At 38.3% G+C, this 11,584-nt stretch overlaps 1 non-coding gene across 1 annotated transcript; it reads right to left on the bottom strand.

Annotated features, from left to right (window-relative positions):
- Positions 1–5,966: 5,966 nt before the first annotated feature.
- LOC114403976 lies at positions 5,967–6,073 on the bottom strand. Its single transcript, XR_003664742.1, has one exon. It is a non-coding gene; the product is annotated as a small nucleolar RNA R71 (small nucleolar RNA).
- Between the last annotated feature and the right edge of the window lie 5,511 nt (positions 6,074–11,584).

Below are 11,584 nucleotides of genomic sequence, written 5' to 3'. Positions count from 1 at the left end.
TCCTTTCCGGTTTTTTTCGACGTTTTCCTCAAATAAACGTTGGTGGCGACTCCTTGCATTTTCCTTTCTTGGAAGATGCACCCGTGAGTCTCGCGTCGCCCTCCCGCCGAAGGGTAGGTTGCGACAGGACTAAACTCAACCAAGACCGCACTAAGACACGCATACACAACTAAATTATGGCACCCCAATTCCTCGTGATAGTACGATAACTTAGCCATGTACTATCAAGGACTTTAGAATCATACCAGTTTCCACTGTTGAATGACCTTAACAAAGCATGCATCTACTTGATCAAGGTAAAAGCATACTGGAATGAAAAGCAAATAGCACAGAGAACACACAAAACATCATTAAATAGATAGAAATATATTTACATCAGGTTCCTACAAGGAAGATCCAACAGAGGATTTAGCTTTCCATAACCAGGAAGTCTTCTTTACAACAAAGAGAATAACAAGATGAAAGACTGCAAAAATACAAGTAGTGAGGATGTCTCCTTCACCTCTAGGATCTCACAATCACTCACAAACTCATCTTAAGCTTTCAAACTGGCTCTTGCTTCAAGCTCTAGTCTCTGCAGATCTTCACATAGCAAAATCTCTCAAAACTATTTGGAACTTGAACCTTTCTCTCTCTAGAATCTCTAGACATGCAAAGCTCTGAATCCCAGTCCAAACTCTCTCTCTAAATTATGATTTTAGGCTTAAATAAGTGGCCTTGTTCGTGCTCGTGCGCTTAGCGCAAGTATGGAACGCTTAGCAAACATTAGTGAATTTTTGCTTAGCGCGCTCTTCTCACTCAGCGGATGGACTGAAGCGGAGCGCTTAGCGAACTTGTACAGCTCATCTTCTTCCAGAGTCTTCCTTGCGCTTAGCCCATGAGTGTTGTGCTTAGCGGATGCTCGCTAAGCCAGCAGATTGGCTTGGCGAGAAGGTGAAAAACAACACTTCAAAACTTGCCTAATTAACCTAAAATATAGAGAAAAGGATTATTAAACACACAAAATAGAATTACTAAGTATTTATTATCTATGTTTAACAAAAAGAACTTATAACACTACAAAATAACCATAAATTGGAGGAGTTTGATACAATTTACATAAGTTTTATACACAAAAGTTAGTCGTATTCACCGACTAACAAAAGGCACCGTACATGAGCCGCAAGCGAACCTAGGGGCAGATCAAAATTTCTCACCCGGCAGGTTGAAAACCTAAAAAGGCAGCCTAAGCTAAAATTAGGGTTAAAAGAAGAATAAAATAATAATAACAATTGGGGGTGTGTTATTAAGTTTTTGTCCCAAAATGAAAACTACAAAAAGGATCTAGTCAAGATTTGAAATGACACTTGGCCATGTTTCAATATCCCAAACACTAGTCTATCCTTTGCTACCCCCTCCGAGCCAAAGCATGTTGTTTTCAAAAAACAACAACAAAAAAGAAAAGGAACCCTGAGTGGGAACCACCGCTAAACCAGCGAGAAGAGCAATGCAAAACAACACATGTATGAAGCTGGGCAATAGTGAAAAGAAAAAGAAAATAAAATCCGCCAAAGGCGAGTGAAAAAAAGAAAGGCAATGATCTCCAAATTCTGTAAGAAAGGCACAAAAGGAGTTAGATTAATGTACAAGACAAAAGGAGTTAGAGCCCAACTCAAAAGTTGAAGTGAACAAAAGCTACAAGCAAGACGCTCTTGAGATTCTTACTCAATATAACCCTCAAACACTCTTTGAGCTTGTCCAATCCTTTCTTTTATAAGCCCTCTTACCCCTGATCACATTACGAGCGCAATAAAGCTCATATGGATCAAGGAATGACTAATTTGCTTTTAAGTTGGGATTCTAGAATGAAACTCGCGCATGCTTGTGATTGTTAAAAAAATATATAAAACAGAAAAAAAAAAAAAAAGAGAAACCCTTGAGGTTCACACTTGCACATTTGAGAAGAAATCTCATTCAACCAGGAGCTCACAGAAAATGCCCGAAGCCAATAGTGATAGTAGGGTACATCTGACGTTAGTCTCTCATGCAAGCTCTTTGGGATTCTTTTCAAATCCAAGGGGTAGCTTCGTCGTATAAATTCTTTCGTGATCAGCCCATGTCATCAAACTCCCAACGGGATCAACAGACTCATGGCATCACTCTATGACCTTAAATCAAGAAAGTTTCACTTGGTCATATACCAAAGTGCAATGATCCATTGCCATCCTTCAATGGTGCATGCGATTGGTCCCAAGGCCTTATATTTCTCTTGTTGTGCAAAGTAATCGATGTTTTAAACAAAAAAGAGAGGGGGGAAACCCTAGGATCAATATTTCAAGTGATTAATTAAATGTCAAACGGCTCCACCACCGCCACTCCAAGATTTGTCAAGTAACTAAGTCAAATGGAACATACACTCTAAAGGAACTCCCCCAAGAGATTTGTAAAAAAAGGATAGGATGAGGTTGCATGAGTCATCACATCTTTCAAAAAAATAGTCAATATGTGTTTTCCACAAAAAAAATCAAATCAAAATCACAAAAATAGGAAAGAATGTCATGAACATGTACGACTTTCCATTGAATTGCATTGTTGCATACAAAGCCTGCATTTACTGCATTTCAAGACAAAGGTTGCATGCATCTGCATCCCTAAAAATCATGTTTATATTAAGTACATAGATTTCCTAAATCTAATGTCCAATCTTTTTAGTTTGGAATGAGAGGCCCTATCAAAGAGTCAATCTCTTGCTTTCTCATAAAGTTGAGCCCTTTGGTACTAGTACCTATTGGCTTCTTTTAGAGGACTCAAAGTCCTCGCCTTTCGAGGGCCCAAAGTCTGTTGGACAAGTGACCTCAATAACTTAAGAGGAGGTGAATTAAGTTTTAAAATTTCCCACTAACAAACTTTTAACCCTTTTCTAAATGATAGGCTCAAAATGCAGAAGAAGAAGAAGAAGAAGAAGAAGCGACCAATTTAACAATGTTCTTTTAAATGCGCAAGACAAAGTAAACTGCAGTAAAATAACTAAGATAAGGGGAGAAAGAAATGCAAACTCAGTTTTATACTGGTTCGTCCACACCCTGTGCCTACGTCTAGTCCTCAAGTAACCCACTTGAGATTTCCACTAACTTTGTAAATCCCTTTACTATTTCTGAACCACCCAAGGATACCCTTCCTTTGTGTTCAGGAAACTTTACAAATCAAGAGACTCATTGTCTCTTGATTAACAATAGTTTGCTTTGAAGTACAGAAGAATGTTTCTCTCTCTTTTAGAGAAGAATGATACAAGTTGAAGAACTTAGAGGAATCTCTCTCTTTTAGAAATGATAATACAATTTGAAGTTTCTGGATGAACTCTCAATAGATTTGCAAGTGTTTTCCCAAGTGTTGTTAAGAGAGCATTTGGCAATGAAGTTCTCTTCAAATATCTCTCCCTTGCTTTTTGAAGTAAGACATACATATATATATGTGATGTGTCATCATTTCCTCATATTTCTTAACCCTTTTTGTCACCATTTTAATTACTGATTAGCATTAATTGTCAAATTAATTATGCAGTTTTATCATTTGGGCCTACTGGATTAGTTTTGTGTTTTTAATTTAATTTAAGGAGAATTATAAACAATTGGGCTTGAATCCAGAATTGGGCTTGGACTTGAAGAGAGCAGACTATTTTATTCTACCAAATTTTATCTTATCTAGATTTTATCTTATCTAGATATTATTTAGATTTGATCTCATCTACATATTATTTCATCTAGATCTTATCTTATCTTATCTTATCAAGATTTTATTTTATTTATGGGCTTGGATTTAAAAAAGATTTGTAAGCTTTAGAGCTGAAAACTATATAACAGCACCAAGGTTCTACTTTAGGCTCTCTTCTCTCTCTCCTCTCCTTTTTTTTTCATTTTAGTTTTAGAGTGCTACTCTCAATTCGTTTTAGTTTCTTTTTCGTTTTGGAGAATAATTCTAGTTTTATTCGTTTCTACTACAATTTCGTTTTCTATTGATTAATGGAAGGCTAAGTCTCTAGCGTTGTTTTCTCTTGAGGATCAAGCACAACTCTCTTTGAGGTCATATTATTACTATTAAATTCTGATCAGTTATTCCTCTTCACCAATTACTTTGTATTTGTTGCTATTAATTCATGCATGCTTAGTGCTTGATTAATTGTCTCTACGCTTAATTTACGTTCATGCTTAATGATCATTCATGATTAATTGGTGTATGTGTTGCTTAATCACATAATGAATGTCTCATGTTAAATTTCGCTTAGTAATTCAATTTAGGGTTGGATTAAGTGGTTGGACTGGTAAAGGATAAATTCTCGTAACTTAGGATAAGAGACTTGCTTGAGAATCAAGGGGAAGCAATGTGTTTTAATTCTGATATTTTCTAATTCAAATTTATTTGTTGTTTAATTTACAAAAGCAAACAACCCCCTCCAATTCGTTACTATTTTCCTACTATCTGTTATGAACGTTTGGTTGACCATTGCTCGTTGGGAGACGACCTAGGATCACTTCCTAGATACTGCATTTTTAATGTTTATTTGATTCGGGTATGGCCTCAATCAAATTTGGCGCCGTTGCCAGGGAGCAGTGTCCAAAGGTTCATAATAGCTAGTGATTTGTGTTTTATGTTTAGTTGTTTTATGCTTTCGTGTTGTGTTAGTGTCTTGTTATTTTGTTTAGTGTGGTGTTTTGTTTTAGTTTTTCTGTTCAGCGCTTCCCCTGTTTCAGTTTTTGTGTTTTGCTATGAATAGTGCTTTGCGACGGATTTAGAGACCACTTTTGCTGACCTGGAAACAGAGTAGTAGTGCAAATCCCTTAGCGACTGAATTAGTGACTGCTGCTGACAATTTGATTGGCGATTTTTATTTTGATAGTTAGGGTTTTTATTTTTGGCTTAATTTTGGTGTGGTAGGTTCTTTTGACTCATATTTTGTGTGAAAAATGCCAGGAATACTTGGTGTGGCCAGATTTGAGAGATTCAAAAAAATTTGAGAACTTGTGTTTAGCAAAACTTCAAACGGCCATAACTTTTGCTCCGGGTATCAGAATGACTATTATTATATATGTATTTGGGGTAGAAAAAAATTTCTCATACTGTGGCAGCCTGGTGATGGCTGAATGAGGTCTCTAGCTAGCCAAAATCGCCTGTTTATTAGTTTTTTATTTTTTATTTTTCAAGTTTTATTGTTTTATTTTTCTAAACTTTCCTTAGGTAGTTTCCATAGTTAGACTTTGCATTTTTGCCTGAAAATTTGTGTGCCATCTTTTCATGATTTTAGGGTGTTGCTCACAAAATTTCAAGTCATTTGGATATCATTTGAGGGTAGTTGTAGTTCAAACCTACACTGTTACTTGCATAAGAAGGCAACTAGTTGTGCATGCTGAATGTAGTGTATGACTAGAGGCAACCCATCTGACTTACAACCCTTTGATCTTGAGATAGATAGGACATTTCATAGATTAGTTAGGCATCATTTTGTACCTTTTGAGCATCCTGAGCATGCTGTTATTGGTGAGTCTGAGCATTCTGTGGTTGGTAATTTTGAACATCCTGATTTTGAGCATTATAGTTTTGAACATTCTGAGAACATGGCAGAACCTCCACCCCGTGAGAGGACTCTAAGGGAAATGGTTGCACCTGATTTCACCTACAAAAGCTTGTGCATCCAATACCCAGATGAGGATGTCCCATATGTTCTTAAAACTGGACTGATTCATTTGCTTCCAAAGTTTCATGGCCTTACAGGTGAAGACCTGCACAAACATCTGAAAGAATTTCTTATTGTCTGCTCCACCATGAAACCCCCAGATGTCTAGGAGGATCACATATTTTTTAAGGCTTTTCCTCATTCTTTAGAGGGAGTGGCAAAGGACTGACTATATTACCTCACTTTAAGGTCCATCACGAGCTGGGATGACCTCAAGAGAGTATTCTTAGAAAACATTTTCCCTGCTTCTAGGACCACGACCATCAGAAAGGATATTTCAGGCATTAGGCAACTCAGTGGAGAGAGCCTATATGAATACTGGGAGAGATTTAAAAAACTATGTGCGAGTTGCCCTCACCACCAGATTTCTGAGCAGCTTCTTCTCCAATATTTTTATGAAGGACTCAGTAACATGGAGATAAGTATGATAGATGCTGCCAGTGGTGGAGCCCTTGGAGACATAACCCCTGCTGAAGCCAAAAATTTAATTGAGAAGATGGCTTCCAACTCCTAGCAATTTAGTGCCCGAAATGATGTTATTGTCATTAGAGGAGTGCATGAAGTAGCCACGAATTCATCTTCATCAGATGAGACTAAGAAGCTTGAAGGTAAACTAGATGCCTTGGTTAACCTGGTAACCCAGCTGGGCTTGAATAAAAAATCTCACCTGTCGCCAGACTCTGTGGTTTATGCTCCTCTGCCGACCACCACACAGACCTTTGCCCTTCTGTGCAACAATCTGAAGCAATTGAACAGCCTGAAGCTTATGTGTCAAACATCTACAATAGACCTCTTCAACCTCAGCAGCAAATCAGCCACAACAGAACAATTATGACCTCTCCAGCAACAGGTACAATCCCGGGTGGAGGAATCATCCCAACCTTAGATGGTTGAGTCCTTCACAATAGAAGCAACAACAACAGCCTTATTTTTAGAATGTTGTTGGCCCAAGCAGACCATACGTTCCTTCACCAATCTAGCAGCAACAACAACAACAGCAACAACCCCAGAAACAAAAAACAGTTGAGGCTCCTCCGCAACCTTCCCTTGAAGAACTTGTGAGGCAAATGACTATGCAAAACATGCATTTTCAACAAGAGACCAGAGCCTCCATTCAGAGCTTAACTAATCAGATGGGACAATTGGCTACACAGTTAAATCAACAACAGTCCCAGAATTATGACCGATTACCTTTTCAATCTGTCCAGAATTCCAAAAATGTGAGTGCCATTACATTGAGGTCAGGAAAGCAGTGTCAAGGACCTCAACCAGTAGCATCTTCTTCATCCGCAAATGAACCTGCCCAACCTTAGTCTACTCCAGAAAAAGATGATGACAAAAATTTAAAGAGTAAGTTACCTAAAAATTTCTATGCAGGTGAATCTTCCACTGGTAATTCTGATTTACAGAAGCAGCATATCCCTCTTCCATTCCCTCCAAGAGCAATTTCCAACAAAAAAATGGAAGAGGCAGAGAAGGAGATCTTGGAAACATTTAGAAAAGTAGAGGTAAACATACCTCTGTTGGATGCAATAAAGCAAATTCCAACATATGCTAAATTCTTGAAAGAGTTGTGCACTCATAAGCGGAAGCTTAAAGGAAGTGAAAGAATTAGTATGGGCAGAAATGTCTCCGCATTGATTGGTAAATCTGTTCCCCAAATCCTTGAAAAATGTAAAGATCCAGGTACATTCAGCATACCTTGTATTATAGGGAACAATAAGCTTGACAATGCCATGCTAGATTTAGGAGCTTTTGTTAGTGTTATGCCTTTGTCTATTTTTAATTCTCTATCTCTTGGTCTTTTGCAGTCAACTGATGTGGTGATTCATTTAGCTAATAGAAGTGTTGCCTATCCTGCTAGTTTCATAGAGGATGTCTTAGTTAGAGTTGGTGAATTGATTTTCCCTGTTGATTTTTATATTTTGAATATGGAGGAAGGATTTTCTCAAGGATCACTTCCCATCATTCTAGGCAGACCTTTTATGAAAACTGCTAGAACTAAGATAGATTTTTATGCGGGCACACTATCTATGGAGTTTGGTGATATAACAATTCATTTTAATATTCTTGATGCTATGAAACACCCATCTGAAGATCTTTCTGTATCTCGTGCTGAAATAATTGACCATATTGCTGATGAATACATGACTGATCTTCATTCTAATCTGCATGCCTGTCACTCTTCATGCATTGAATCTAAATTTGTACTTGATCATATGTCTGAATTTGATGCTCAGAGTGAATCTGAAATTGATATTGATTACATGTCTGGTGATGTTTTACCTCTTGAGATTGATTTTCTAGAGTTAGATAGAACTAGCCATGTTTCAGGAAGTACACATACCTCTGACTTTCTTTATGAGGTACAGGCTGAGAAACCATCTCTTTCTACCACTATCCAGCCACCCATACCAGAATTGAAGCCTCTACCATCAAATTTAAAATATGCTTACTTGGATGATAGCAAAAGTTTTCCAGTAATTATATTTGCCTCCCTTGGTGATGAGCAAGAGGAGAAGTTGTTATCAGTTCTCAAGAAGCATAAGAAGGCTATAGGGTGGACCCTGGCATGCATTCCTGGTATTAGCTCATCGACATGTATGCATCGGATAAATTTAGAGGATGGGGCTAAACTAGTAAGACAGCCACAAAGAAGACTCAACCCGGTGATTCTGGATGTAGTAAAGAAGGAGGTAACCAAGCTTTTGCAAGCTGGAATCATTTATCCTATCTCCGACAGCCAATGGGTGAGTCCCGTCCAGGTAGTCCCGAAGAAAACCGGCCTCACCATCATAAAAAATGGGAAGGAGGAGCTGATTCCTACTCGGGTGCAGAACAGTTGGAGAGTCTGCATCGACTATAGGAGGCTGAACCAGGTTACCAAAAAAGACCATTTTCCCCTGCCATTCATTGACCAGATGCTTGAACGCCTGGTAGGTAAATCTCACTACTTTTTCCTTGATGGTTTTTCTGGTTATATGCAAATCACTATTGCTCCTGAGGATCAGGAAAAGACCACATTCACCTGCCCCTTCGGCACTTTTGCCTATAGAAGGATGCCTTTCGGCCTGTGCAATGCCCCTGGTACCTTCCAGCGGTGCATGATCAGTATTTTCAGTGATTTTTTAGAAAATTGCATAGAGGTGTTTATGGATGATTTCACTGTATATGGATCCTCTTTTGATGTTTGTTTGGATAGTCTGGAAAAGGTTTTGAATAGATGCATTGAAACTAACCTTGTTCTAAATTTTGAAAAATGTCATTTTATGGTTGAGCAAGGTATAGTTTTAGGCCACATCATTTCCAATAAGGGTATTGAAGTAGATCCTGCAAAAATTTCTATTATTTCACAATTGCCTTACCCCTCTTGCGTGTGAGAGGTGCGATCTTTTCTTGGTCATGCAAGATTCTAAAAGCGCTTTATAAGAGATTTTAGCAAGGTAGCCCTTCCACTATCCAACTTGTTGCAAAAGGAGGTGGAGTTTGACTTTAATGATAAATGCAAAGAGGCTTTTGATTGCCTCAAAAGAGCACTAACTACCACCCCCATCATCCAGGCACCCGACTAGACAACCCCTTTTGAGCTTATCTGTGATGCATCAAATTATGCATTGGGGGCTGTCCTTGCTCATAAAATTGATAAATTGCCTAGGGTGATATATTATGCCTCTAGGACTTTAGATGTTGCCCAAGCGAATTATACTACTACTGAGAAAGAGCTACTAGCCATAGTTTTTGCTCTTGAAAAATTCCATTCTTATTTGCGTGGTACTCGCATTATTGTTTATACTGACCATGCAGCTCTAAAGTACTTGTTGAAGAAGGCTGATTCAAAGCCTAGATTGATCCGATGGATGCTCTGGCTCCAAGAGTTTGACTTGGAGATCCGTGATAGGAGCGGAGCCTAAAATTTAGTTGTTGATCATTTGAGTCATATCGAACATGTGTCTGATGAGGATTCACCCATTCAAGATGATTTTCTGGATGATCATTTGTATATACTGTATAGTATTTCTGATTCTCTTTCTACTCCCTGGTTTGCTAACATTGTCAATTATTTAGTTGCTTCTGTTTTTCCTCCCTTAGCATCTAAAGATCAAAAAGATAAAATTAAAAGTGATGCTAAGAATTTTATTTGGGATGACCCCTACTTGTGGAAATTGTGCAATGATCAAGTCATTAGACGATGCATTCCAGATCATGAGACTGACTCAGTCCTGCGGTTCTGTCATTCTTCCGCACCGGGAGGTCATCTGGGTGTTCAAAGGACAGCTCGCAAAGTGCTTGACAGTGGCTTTTATTGGCCCACCATCTTTAAAGATGCGTGGAAGATCTATAGCACTCGTGAGCAATGTTAGAGAGCAGGAAGTGCACTTACATGGCGACAACAAATGCCTCAGCAACCTATGCTATTCTGTGAGGTGCTTGATGTTTGGGGCATAGATTTCATGGGCCTTTTTCCTATCTCTTTTGGTTATGTTTACATTCTCCTTGCAATTGATTATGTTTCAAAATGGGTGGAAGTCAAGCCCACTAGAACTAATGATGCTAAGGTTGTTGCAGATTTTGTCAGATCTAATTTGTTTTGCAGGTTTGGAGTACCTAAAGCAATCGTTAGTGATCAAGGAACCCATTTTTGCAACAAATCAATACATGCCTTTCTTAAAAAGTGCGGGGTTGTACACAGGGTATCCACACCATACCACCCCCAAACCAATGGACAGGCAGAAATTTCTAACAGGGAGATCAAGAGAATTTTAGAGAAGATTGTGCAGCCAAGCAGGAAAGATTGGAGTACCAGGCTTGATGATGCTCTTTGGGCACATCGGAATGCCTACAAAGCACCCATAGGAATGTCTCCTTATCGGGTTGTCTTTGGAAAGGCATGTCATCTTCCAGTGGAGATTGAGCACAAAGCATACTGGGCAGTGAAGACCTGCAACATCTCTATGGATCAAGCTGGTGAGGAAAGAAAGTTGCAACTAAGTGAGTTAGATGAGATCCTCCTAGAAGCGTATGAGAATACCAAGTTCTACATAGAAAAGACCAAGAAGTTCCATGATAGCATGATAATTAAGAAGGACTTCATGGTTGGGCAAAAAGTGTTATTGTATAATTCTAGGCTTGGACTCATGAGTGGTAAGTTGAGGTCTAAGTGGATTGGTCCTTTTGTTGTTACTAATGTTTTTCCTTATGGTACAGCTGAGATCAAAAGCGACTCCATAAACAAGAGCTTCAAGGTCAATGGACACCGACTTAAGCCATTCCTCACAAACCCTTCTTTAGTGGACATAGTGGTGGAAGAGACTTATTTACTCCACCCTACTCTTCCTCCACCATGACTTAGGGAGTTTTTCTTTTCCTATCTCCTTCTTTACTTTTATTACATTTGTCCAATTCTATTTGATGGTTTAATTGCTTTTAATCTTTTACTTGTGCTACATTGAGGATAATGTGTTGTTTAAGTATGGGGGGAGTGTTCTTTGGTTTTGCTAGTTTTGTTAGTTTTGTTAATTTTGTTAGTTGTGTTAAATTTGTTAATTTTGTTAGTTTTGTTGGGTTTCTAGTTTAATATTTTAGGTCAATTCTGTTAGCATGTACAACTTTGCATAATTTTCTTTGAATTATAGGATATGTTCAAGTAATGGGTAATTGTTTTGAAAATAAAAGTCGCTTGACATTTTGTGATTTGAAGTCCTTGTTTTTCCTCTACATGTCATGATAGTTTTGAAAGCTCAATTTGGAAGTGATAAGTTTACCTTTGTGAGAATTTGAGCCATCATCATAATCATTTGGTGTGTTTTGCCCCATTGATTGCTTGCACAATAGCCTTGGCTTGATTCTTGTTGATGCTTCCTAATTCACATGCATATT

Source organism: Glycine soja, chromosome 20, assembly GCF_004193775.1.
Source record: "Glycine soja cultivar W05 chromosome 20, ASM419377v2, whole genome shotgun sequence".
Lineage (NCBI taxonomy): Eukaryota > Viridiplantae > Streptophyta > Magnoliopsida > Fabales > Fabaceae > Glycine > Glycine soja.
The sequence above is the reverse complement of the archived record's forward strand: the minus strand, read 5'-3'. Positions and strand labels throughout refer to the sequence as shown.